General features: G+C 35.4%; 1 pseudogene; it reads right to left on the bottom strand.

Annotated features, from left to right (window-relative positions):
- Nucleotides 1-2,184: 2,184 nt before the first annotated feature.
- On the bottom strand, nt 2,185-10,154 carry LOC148586861 (uncharacterized; annotated as a pseudogene).
- Nucleotides 10,155-10,412: the final 258 nt, after the last annotated feature.

Raw genomic sequence — 10,412 nt, 5'->3', positions numbered from 1 at the left:
AAACTTGTTGTGCAAATTTTATTATACTCGTAAGTGCATGAATCGTTTCCAATATAATGTTTTACGAGTGCGAGGTCGAACCCACAGGAAATTGTGTTTTTGAAAAGTGAATTTATATCTAAACTAATTTTATCCTAACCTAGTTCCAAAAGGGTTTTGAATTTTGATTTTTTTTTTTTTAAAAAAAATTGAAACAACTAAACATAAAATAAATAAACTAAGTAAATCAATAGATAAAGGTACTAAGGATGCGGAATTCACACTCACCAAATCATAACAACATACTCTATGTTCATCAATATTAATCCAAAGTTTTCACAATTTAAATCTTATGTATGTTTTACTATGCTTCAAAGAATTAATGAAAACCATCCCATATATCCATTCATTGCACAAATCACAAGAGGAATCCAAATTTAATTGAAATACCAGATGTATCTGAAGAACAAATCACAAGGGATATCCAAATTTTAGGCATATAAAACCAAGCAATCAATCATGTGAAATTATCCAAAATCATCAAGTGTATCCTTGAATCACAACAACATATCTAAGATTCATTCAACACAATTGAAAACAAGTAAAACAATTGAGAAATATAAAACCAATAAAATCTGAATAATAAAACTTACAATAAAGCAATGTTGTTATTCATCGGTGAGGCTTCATCCCCAACCTTAGTTGAGAATTTAGCTCCACATGACTATGAAACTAAAACCTAAACCTAAACCTAAAGAAAAACTAAACTAAAAGAAAAGTTGTGGATTACATTCTATCTCCAAAATTGTATCCCAAAACTAGTCCCTGGAATTGTATATCTTTTCTTGAGTGCAAAGAGGTCTATTTATAGGCTTAGTGAAGTCCTAGAAGCCCTAGTAAACGTAGATAATTCGGAGGTCTGTCTCCTAGTCCAAATAGAAGTCTGAAATTGGAATAGTATTCGTCCAAATTTGTATTCTTTTATTGCGGGACAATTTTGGCATAGTAAACGTCCAAATTAGGAAACTCCTATTTTCACAATGAATTGTATTATTTGGAGTTAGCTTTCCATTGCCACTGGAATCATCTTAATCCGATATTTGAACGAAACGTTATGGTCAAAATACTGAGACATGTACAGAATCTGAATTTTGAATCTAATCTGATTTTGACTCCAATTAGAGGAATTTGGATTTAATCCTTTCCTTGATTGGGTTAAACTTAACCACATCATGTAGGTCTTCTCAAAGTGTGATTTCTTTCAAACTTTGCATTTTTTCCTTTAAAGCTGCAGTTTTTCTTCAACAACCTATAAAACACTAAAACACAAAGCTAACACAATACATTAAATAACTACATAGCTAAAGGATTAACATGTAAATAAAGGGTCCAAATATGCAATATTTGGCACTTATCACCCACCAAGGTGAATTTATTTTGTAGAGGCTTAGTGAAGAATAAACTATGTCCTATCTGTTAAATGGAGGATGAGACAATGGATCATGCCTTGTGGAGCTGTCCCTCTGCAAATGATGTGTGGGGATGTGGGATGAAAAAACTGCAGAAAGGGAAGTGTATAGGCAAGCCTTTCATCAACGCCTTTGAGGAAGTAATGACACGATGTGGAAAAAATGAAATTGTGGCGTTTGCAGTTACAGCTAGGCACATGTGGCTACGTAGAAAACCACGTAGAAACGCTATGGTGCATGGTGAGGCTTTTATGGATCCGAACCTACTAGTACGAGAAGCTTTAGATGCCTTTGAGGAGTTCCATCGTGTGAACATACAGGATGGGTAGAATCGAAGAAAGAAGGGGACTAGAATGTGGAAAATTGGAAGCCGTCACTTGCTAACATGATCAAAATGAATTGGGACGCTGCAATGGACTTGAAGAATGGATAGATAGGCTTGGGATGTATTGCCGGAGACTCAACTGGCACTTTCTTTGTAGCCTGCAGTATTATGAAGGAGGCAAAGGTTGATCTCGCAATGGCAGAAGCCTTAGCAACTCTTTATGCCATTGTTTTCAGTAAGGAGCTAGGGTATCGGCAGAGAATCTTTGAAGGGGATGCCAAGGCAATTGTCAAAGAAGTTAATGGAATGGGACTCTGTAGAAGCAGTTATGGACACTTTGTGCAGGGGATACAATCAGAAATGCGGGCAAGGCTAGTTTTATCCATGTAACTAGGAGGCCAATAATGCAGCTCATCGGTTAGCTAAGATGGCTACCGCCCATTTCATAGATGCTACTTGGCTAAATAATATTCCACCAGACATCTGTGGTAACGTAAGGAGGGAAGAAACTTTGCTCTCTTTGTGATCTTTCTCAGATCTTTTCCTGGATTTATGAATGAGAAGTATCTACTTCAAACGATAAGAAATGATTAAACATGTATAAAATTTTTCTCATTGAACAACTATATTTATTAAAAATAAAAGGTTACATGACCATGCTTTCTATTGATCTCCTAACTCAAAATTTCGACCTTCAATTTCTTGCTCATACTTTGAAAACATATTAAAATTTGGTTACAATTCAAATCGACATTAAGTTTTTGGTGCCGCTGTTGGAGATTTGACTGTTTAATCAAATTTTAGAATTTTGCTTCTCATAATTCGTAGTTGTTAGCTTTTCTTTCTTTCTTTCTTTTATTTTTCCTTTTTCATTATCTTATTCTTAGATTTTAATTTCTATTTTAGATATTCTAATATTTCTTTTTTACATGTATCTATTTTATTTGATCCAAAGCAATACAATCTTGGGTTTTCTTTAGTTGTCGTGAGGAACTAAAAGGCTTCAAGTACGAGGGGAGTAATTTTGAACACTATATTTTTTCTGTGGTTACTTATTGATTTTGCTTTAATTGTAATATTGCTTTTGGATTAAGCCTACGATTAGATCATTTGCATTTTTATTTTTTCTTTTCTTAATTAGTATTTAAAAAAAAAGATTTTGAACTTTCCTCCAATTTTAGGACATCCGTATCTAGTTTATACTAGGGCGTCGATCTAAGAATGTAGAATTAGCATTATTAGACCCTGAAATTGAGCATAAATTTGAAAGAAGGTTAAGTAGACCAAATTAGGTTGAGTACTCCTTTCACTACAAAATGAGGTTTACTAACGTGTCTACGTCAATAAAAACTTTAGCAACGTGTTGAATTTGACACATCACAAATTAGTGACATGGCAAATTCACCACGTTACTAAATAGCAACGTGTTAATTCATCACATTAGTGATGTGGCGAATTATTCCACGTCAATAAATATTGACGTGACATTTTGACACGTCAATAAAGTATTGACATGTCATTTTGACAAGTCAATAATTCACTTTTCAATTATATATATATATATATATATATATATATATATATATATATATAATATTAATTATAATATCATTAACTAATATTTATTATGTGTATCAAATAAAATATTAACTTACCAAAAAAAAAATTATTAGGTAACAAAATTTAATTGGTAAAAATATGAGGGTTGATAGGTCCTCAACTTATTTGCCCAACTTAACTTCAACTTTTGCCTTATTTTTTTATTTTTTATTTTTTAAAAAAAAACTAAATAGCAAATGAAATGAGGAAAATGCTAAAGGCCCAACTATTTTGCCCAACTTGGGGCCAACTTTTGCCATATTGTTTAATTTAAAAAATAACAAAATAACAAAAGAGGTTTGATACGGACACAACACAAATCCAACTCACGGCCAACTTCTCTCCTACGTGTAAAAAAATTTTGAATTTTAAATCAAACAAATTGTTTTTTTTCCCAAATTTTCAGAATCCCAAAATCTTCTCTATAATTTTTTTTTTTTTTTTTTAAATGACGCGTAGGAGAGAAGTTGACCATAAGTTGGATTGATGTTGTGACCTTAACATTTTCCATAACAAAATAAAAGAAATTTCTGAAGCAATAATTTTATTTTGGTTATTTTTCTGCATTTTTTTAAAAAAAATAAAAACTGTATTTTGCTTCAGAAACTTTTTCCCTATTTTTTAATTTAAAAAATAAAAAAAAGTTTCTAAAGCAATAATTTTTATTTTGGTCCTTTTATTTGGTATTTTTAAAAGAAAATAAAAAATTTATTTTTCTTCATAATAAGGACCATTTAAAAAAAAATTGGTCATTATTATGAATAAAGATACAATTTTTATTTTTTAAAAAATACCAAATAAAAGAATGACCAAAATAAAAATTATTGCTTTAGAAACTGTTTTAATTTTTAATTTTGTTATTTTTTAAAAAAAATTAAAAATAACCAAAAGTTGGCCACATGTTGGCCCAAGTTAGGGCTCTATCATTCCTCATGAAAAAATTGTGTGAAAGAATAATATCTTCTTCTTCTTTTTTTCCTTCTTTTATTTAGTATTTTAAAAAACACAAAATGATATTTTTCTTCTTAAAAATGTCATTTAAAAAAAAACCATTTTTATGAAAAAATATCATTTTCATTTATTTTTTTTAAAAAAATACCAAATAAAAGAAATACCAAAAATAGATATTATTGTTTCAGACATTTTTTTTATTCGCTAATTAGTTTTTTTTTTTAAATAAAAAAATAAGTTAAAAGTTGGACTTAAGTTTGACAAATAAGTTGGGACTCTATCATATATTAGGTAACGAGGTGTACACCTAGTTCCCCTCAATTGATCAGGGCAATTGAAATGAAATTTAAGCTAGTCCATCACAAAGGTCAATGGTTCAAGTTATATATCGACTAAAAACCAAAACTTTTCGTTCAAAGCATTGTTAAGCCGGATGAGTTCCAATAAGAAATTTGTTTTGACTCCAGTCTTATGATTAAGTCCTTGTATCTGAAGGATGGACAGATGACAAAGAATTTAAAAAATAATATTTATTATTCGAATTATTAATAATTACAAAGACAAAATTAGTGAATATCACCATGTGACAAAATTAGTAAAAAATCATTGATGTCTATATTGTCTTTCTAACTTAAAGCTTTTTAATTGCACATATCCGATTTTTTTAATCTTTCTTCATACTATTTAATTATTTTTTAATTTAAGAGAAAGATAGATATAGTGATCATCAGAGGGAGATAATTTTTTAAAGTTAAAAAAAATATATATATTAAATTAAATTGAGTTACAGTGTCTCTCTAAATTTTCCTTGTATTTCAACTTGATTTTAGAGTGGAGATGGCTTTGTTAGGACGTTGGGCCTTTCACCCATCGATGCAAGTGATGGGTTTATGTGCAACATATATATATATATATATATGTGTGTGTGTGTGTGTGTTTGTTTGTGTTCATTACTCTATTGATTGAATTAAAACAAAATGAGATTGACAAAATGGTAAGATTAAATATGCACATATATTCCAAACCACAGCCAAAACCAAACCGACCAAGATATAAACCAAATTCAACAAGAGTTGCAACATCAATCAAAATTCCAATGATAATCAATACCAAAAATCCAAACTCTAAATTTAGTGGTGCACATATGCGGACAGTTCTAAAACCACATGGACAATTAATAAAAATATGTCATTACCTGATCTACTATCGACTAATGATCTCACCATCACAAAGGCTGGGGAAGATCTATTTCGCGTTGCCTTCTGTTGAGTCACCTCGGGCGCAGAGCTCGACTGCATCATGGCCTCAAGTTGGCGAAAACGGGCCTCATACAAGGCATCTTTTCCTCCCATCTGTGCCTCCTTTTCTGCAAGGTGCGCCGCCATCTGAGCCTCTTTTTCAACCATCTGCGCAACCACCTACTGAGCTACTTGCGCAGCAGTCTGCTCTCACTCTGTGGCCAACAGCGCATTTACCTATGCCTTGTGCTGTGCCCTCTCAGCCTCAAGTGCTCTGTCAATCATCTGTGAGACCGTGGAGTTCTTAGGGTTCAGTGACCGTGACTAGGATGGTGTATGGTACGAATGTATGCTGCCCCACACAGGTAGGATATTCGGACCAACCTATTGAATCCTACCAGCATACTCTGCTTATTTCCATGCCCCTATGAATTCGCGTCGTTTAGGGCCCACCATACCATCCCTTCAGTCATGCTCGATGATGCTGCAAGGTCAGTGGGTATTAGCTCCTCCATCCTCTCCTATATGTTACATTAAAAGTTGGTTCGTCGTATAAGTGTTAATTATAAAAATGTTAGTATAAAACACATAGTAATCAAGAGGGGAAAGGTGAGTAGCATACACATCTCTCCTTAATCTCCTCGTTCAGATAGCTACCATTCTTCTTTTTGTGTGTCTTGATGTAAGACTATGCTCGTGTAGGAGGTGTGACCTTAGTTACGATCTATAGAAAAAAGAAAACATAAACATATGTTTAGATATATTTTCAAATGTTTACATCTATATGTATAAGGTAAATTACAAATATACCTCCTCATGTGTCACCTTGGCAAAGCTCTTCGACCCAATGCAGTGGGGCGCTCGTTCAATGCTTGCAATTCCTTCATACGCTCAGCATACTCCTACACAATTAACATTTTTAATATGTGAGCCCTTACAATTAATTAAAATACACAAAATAGCAACATAAGTCGTGACCTACCTGATTCTTCTTGTCACATCATTTATCCAACAACATTTCCAAGTCGAAGGGGTCGTACTTGGAGAGCTTCTCTTGCCCGAGTCTCGCCCTCACAGTGTCAGGAGTATCGTCATGCTGAATGTCAAGATCAACTTTTAATGTGTGTCTCCAACTCTTCAGCTTAATACTCATATCTCGGAACGCGTCCAGTTTTACGACCACGATATCGCTCTCCGGCAGAATGTAGAAGTCCACTTGCACAAGTGAAAAAATAATATATACACACACACACACACACACACACACACACACACACATATAGGGGTATATTTCATGCATTAGGGGCGTTTGACATAGTAAAATACACATCCTATCATATAACATCTAGTTTGAACATACTATCAAGGCGTCCCATATTTCCTCCTTCGTACGCTGCAGTACTTTCGTGTAGTTGTCCCGTATTCTAACATAACTCCCACTCCTTATAATCTTACTGGTCATTCGTCTAAATTTCAAACCGGCAAGTCCTACGGGCTGCGACGCATGATTTTACTCGCACACAACCTGTTTTCCGTCGGGGATCACCCACAACTTGTGCGAGTCTTTAATGGTCATTACTTCAAAATAGGTGCTTCCATCTGATTGATACCTAACACATTAATAATTACTGATGTTAATAATTTGCAATTTGATACAATATATAAAACATGTATACGTATATATGTGTACTTTTAGCGTATATACTTACTTATCGTCCAGACTTGGTCAAGGCCCAACACTTGTGGAGCAGGGTCCTCAGGCTGCGAGTCATGTGTGGCACCTGTCCCACCAAGCAGGTCCTCCGAGGCCTGTGTCTCATTGTTGTCCATACCTGGGTTTTTGTGGGCGTCGAGCTGCTCCACATGGCCATGAGAATACAGCCCTAACTCATTCATTGCCAGAAGATGAGGTGGTATATGAAATGAAGCATCTATGTCATAATATTGATACCCCAGTTGGGTCAGGCCTGTCGAACCATATGGTTTAGGGATAGGGGTCTCCCTTTCCACATCATTTGGAAGTACTGGTCGACAACCTGGTTGCTGCCTCATAAGCATAGCAACGTCCTGTGTCTCACTGTCATCAGGCTCGTACGATGGAGACCTATGCGCTGTAGACTGTCGTACTGAAAATGTGGACCTCCATGCTCTTGTGTTCTCCCTAGTACTCATATCAACCTACGAAAGACAGCACGCATCCAATTAATTGCTTATGGATGAAACATGCACCACCATATATAAATGACTCACATATTTAAAAATGAGCTATATACCATTTACCTATTGCACAAACTAATTAATTGTGTTGATGTAATAATTAGTGAATAATTATCAATCAATGTAGAAAGAAATAACAGGAAACTAGTCAATTAATGTGAACTATATATATTCAAATTTTATTGAATCTAAGTCAAGTCGGACGTATTCCAAGTTATCCTGTAGATTATGGTCATTATTACTGGTCAATAGGAGCGGCTCACACTCGTGGTAGTTGGCACATGCATCATGAAGCCCTTCACCCAGACCAACATCGTATACGTTTCTAGGTTTAGTCCTTACAGTGCAAGCCCAATCTAGATCCCTTTCATCTTCGACATAAAATACTTAGTCAACCTGTGAAGTTAGCACATACGGCTCATCAGTAATACGCTCTCCCCTATGGACAAGGTTTTTGAAGTTGACAAGCATTAGGCCATACTTGATGCGAACCTCAATCGACACGCTTTGCGACCCAACAACAATATTGGAATACTGACCCAAGAAAGCTAAAATTCAGATTTTTAGATAGAAAACCCCGACCCAACGTTTATAAATTAAACGCGAACCAAAGGTATCAGGTAACAACCTCGACCCAACGCTTATAAATGAAACGCGAACCGAAGGTATATAAATTTGAACGCCACAAGGAATAATCCTTGATAAGTTCACAAGTTCTTTGAAGAACCAATAGAAGACGCAAGCGTCACATTTTTTCTAATTTTCATTCATGATGTTCTCATTACAATGAGTGCATGCTATTTATAAAGCATGGCTGAAAATATGACTACCTGCTTGCTATGGAAATGAAATTAAATTGGTTCCAACATTGGAAAGTAAATAAGGTAAAAATGGACTAACTAATAAAAGCCTAAAATTAAGGTTGATTTAAGTCAATCAACCAATTAATTGGCATGTAATTTGGCAAGTCAATCATCCAATTAATTGGTATGTAATTGGAAAGTCAATCAGCCATAATCAACCATTAATTCATGCCATTGCTAAGGAAATTATGCGCAATCAGCTCCATCAATAGCTTTGATCAAATTTATTACGCCTTCATCTCCCTTTGGGCCAAGCTTGGAATGCCCAATTTTAGAATCAGCCCAAATCTCTTGAATCAGCCCATTAAGTGCTTCTTTGACCTTCTTGGATCTTGCTCTAGTAATAGGCCCAACTGGAACATGCAATGGATCCTTTAATGGTGCTTGTTGCTTCTCATCACGTAGTCCCAGTACCATTCGCAGAACTACTCATAATGTTGGGTTTCCAATTGATCGTTCGCCCCCTATTGCATGATCACCTAAGCGTATCCATATGCATCTTACAATTCGAAATTAGTTTCATTACAATTCACAACTAAGGGTGCAGGATGATTCAAGATGCATATGCTAGTAACACGACTTACGTCAGCAGTTGACGGAACTCACCCGAGTTAAACATAATATATCGGTGAATCTGTGTCAATATGATACGGTCGAGGATGACTCGTGTTCTCTCCCCCTTTGAACCATCCGGGTTTCTTTGGGTCTTATTGTGAAATGTTGGTGCATTATCTAAATACCTCGAGCAGAATGTCACCAACTCAGTTGTTCTGTAGCCCTCCGCAATACAGCCCTCAGGAGTCGCTTTATTGCGCACATTAGATTTAAACGCCCCAAGGCTCCTACATATTAACATTAGTCAATCATTGTAGTTAGTCGTTATATTGAATGGATGAAAAATAAAATCATGAATAAACCTAAACAAATTTTACCTCTCTGCCAGATACATCCACCTATACTGTACCGGTCCACTGAGTCGGCATTCACGGACAAGATGTATGACCACGTGAACCATGCTGGTAAAAAAATTGGGGGGAAATACCTGCTCCATCTTGCACAAAGTGATACAGATGTCACCCTTTACTCAGTCCATATCCTCTTGTGTCAATGTTGCTAAACATAGGCCCTTGAAGAATGCAAACATCTCAACAAGAGGCCTAATCACGTTACCTAGAAGTGATCCACGCAATGCAATAGGGAGAAGCTGTTACATCAATACGTGACTATCATGACTGTTCAAACCCTATATCGTACGTTCCTTAAGTCGTACACATCATGAAATGTTCGAGGCATATCCGTTGGGCACTCTTACATTTCGAAACACTTTCAAAAATTGTGTTTTATCATTCTTAGACATCATGTGGGAAGCTGCAGGCATATAGGTTTTACCATCCTCGCCCGTGTACGGATGAAGTGTATGTCTCAAACCCATTTCTTCCAAGTCTGTGCAGGCTTCGAGGTTGTCCTTCGTTTTTCCTTTGATGTCCAGTATTGTGCCAAGTATGTTGCCCATCACATTTTTCTCTATGTGCATGACATCAAGGTGTGCCACAGTAAATTATCTTTCCAGTACAACAACCTCAAGAAAATATTTTTCTTCTTCCACACTACATTGTCAATCGTTGGTTGTCGTTTCGTAGGAGTACTCTTCTTTTGCTTCTTTCCTTTTTTCTTACCACCGGGCTTTGCCTTACTAGCGTTCTAATCCCCAAATACCATCCCTTCTAATTGTCTCAGGATTTCATCTCCACTTGGCACATCCAGGACACAT

This window comes from Corylus avellana, chromosome 3 (genome assembly GCF_965113065.1).
Source record: "Corylus avellana chromosome 3, dhCorAvel1.hap1.2, whole genome shotgun sequence".
NCBI lineage: Eukaryota > Viridiplantae > Streptophyta > Magnoliopsida > Fagales > Betulaceae > Corylus > Corylus avellana.
This window is presented reverse-complemented; position numbering and strand designations above follow the sequence as displayed.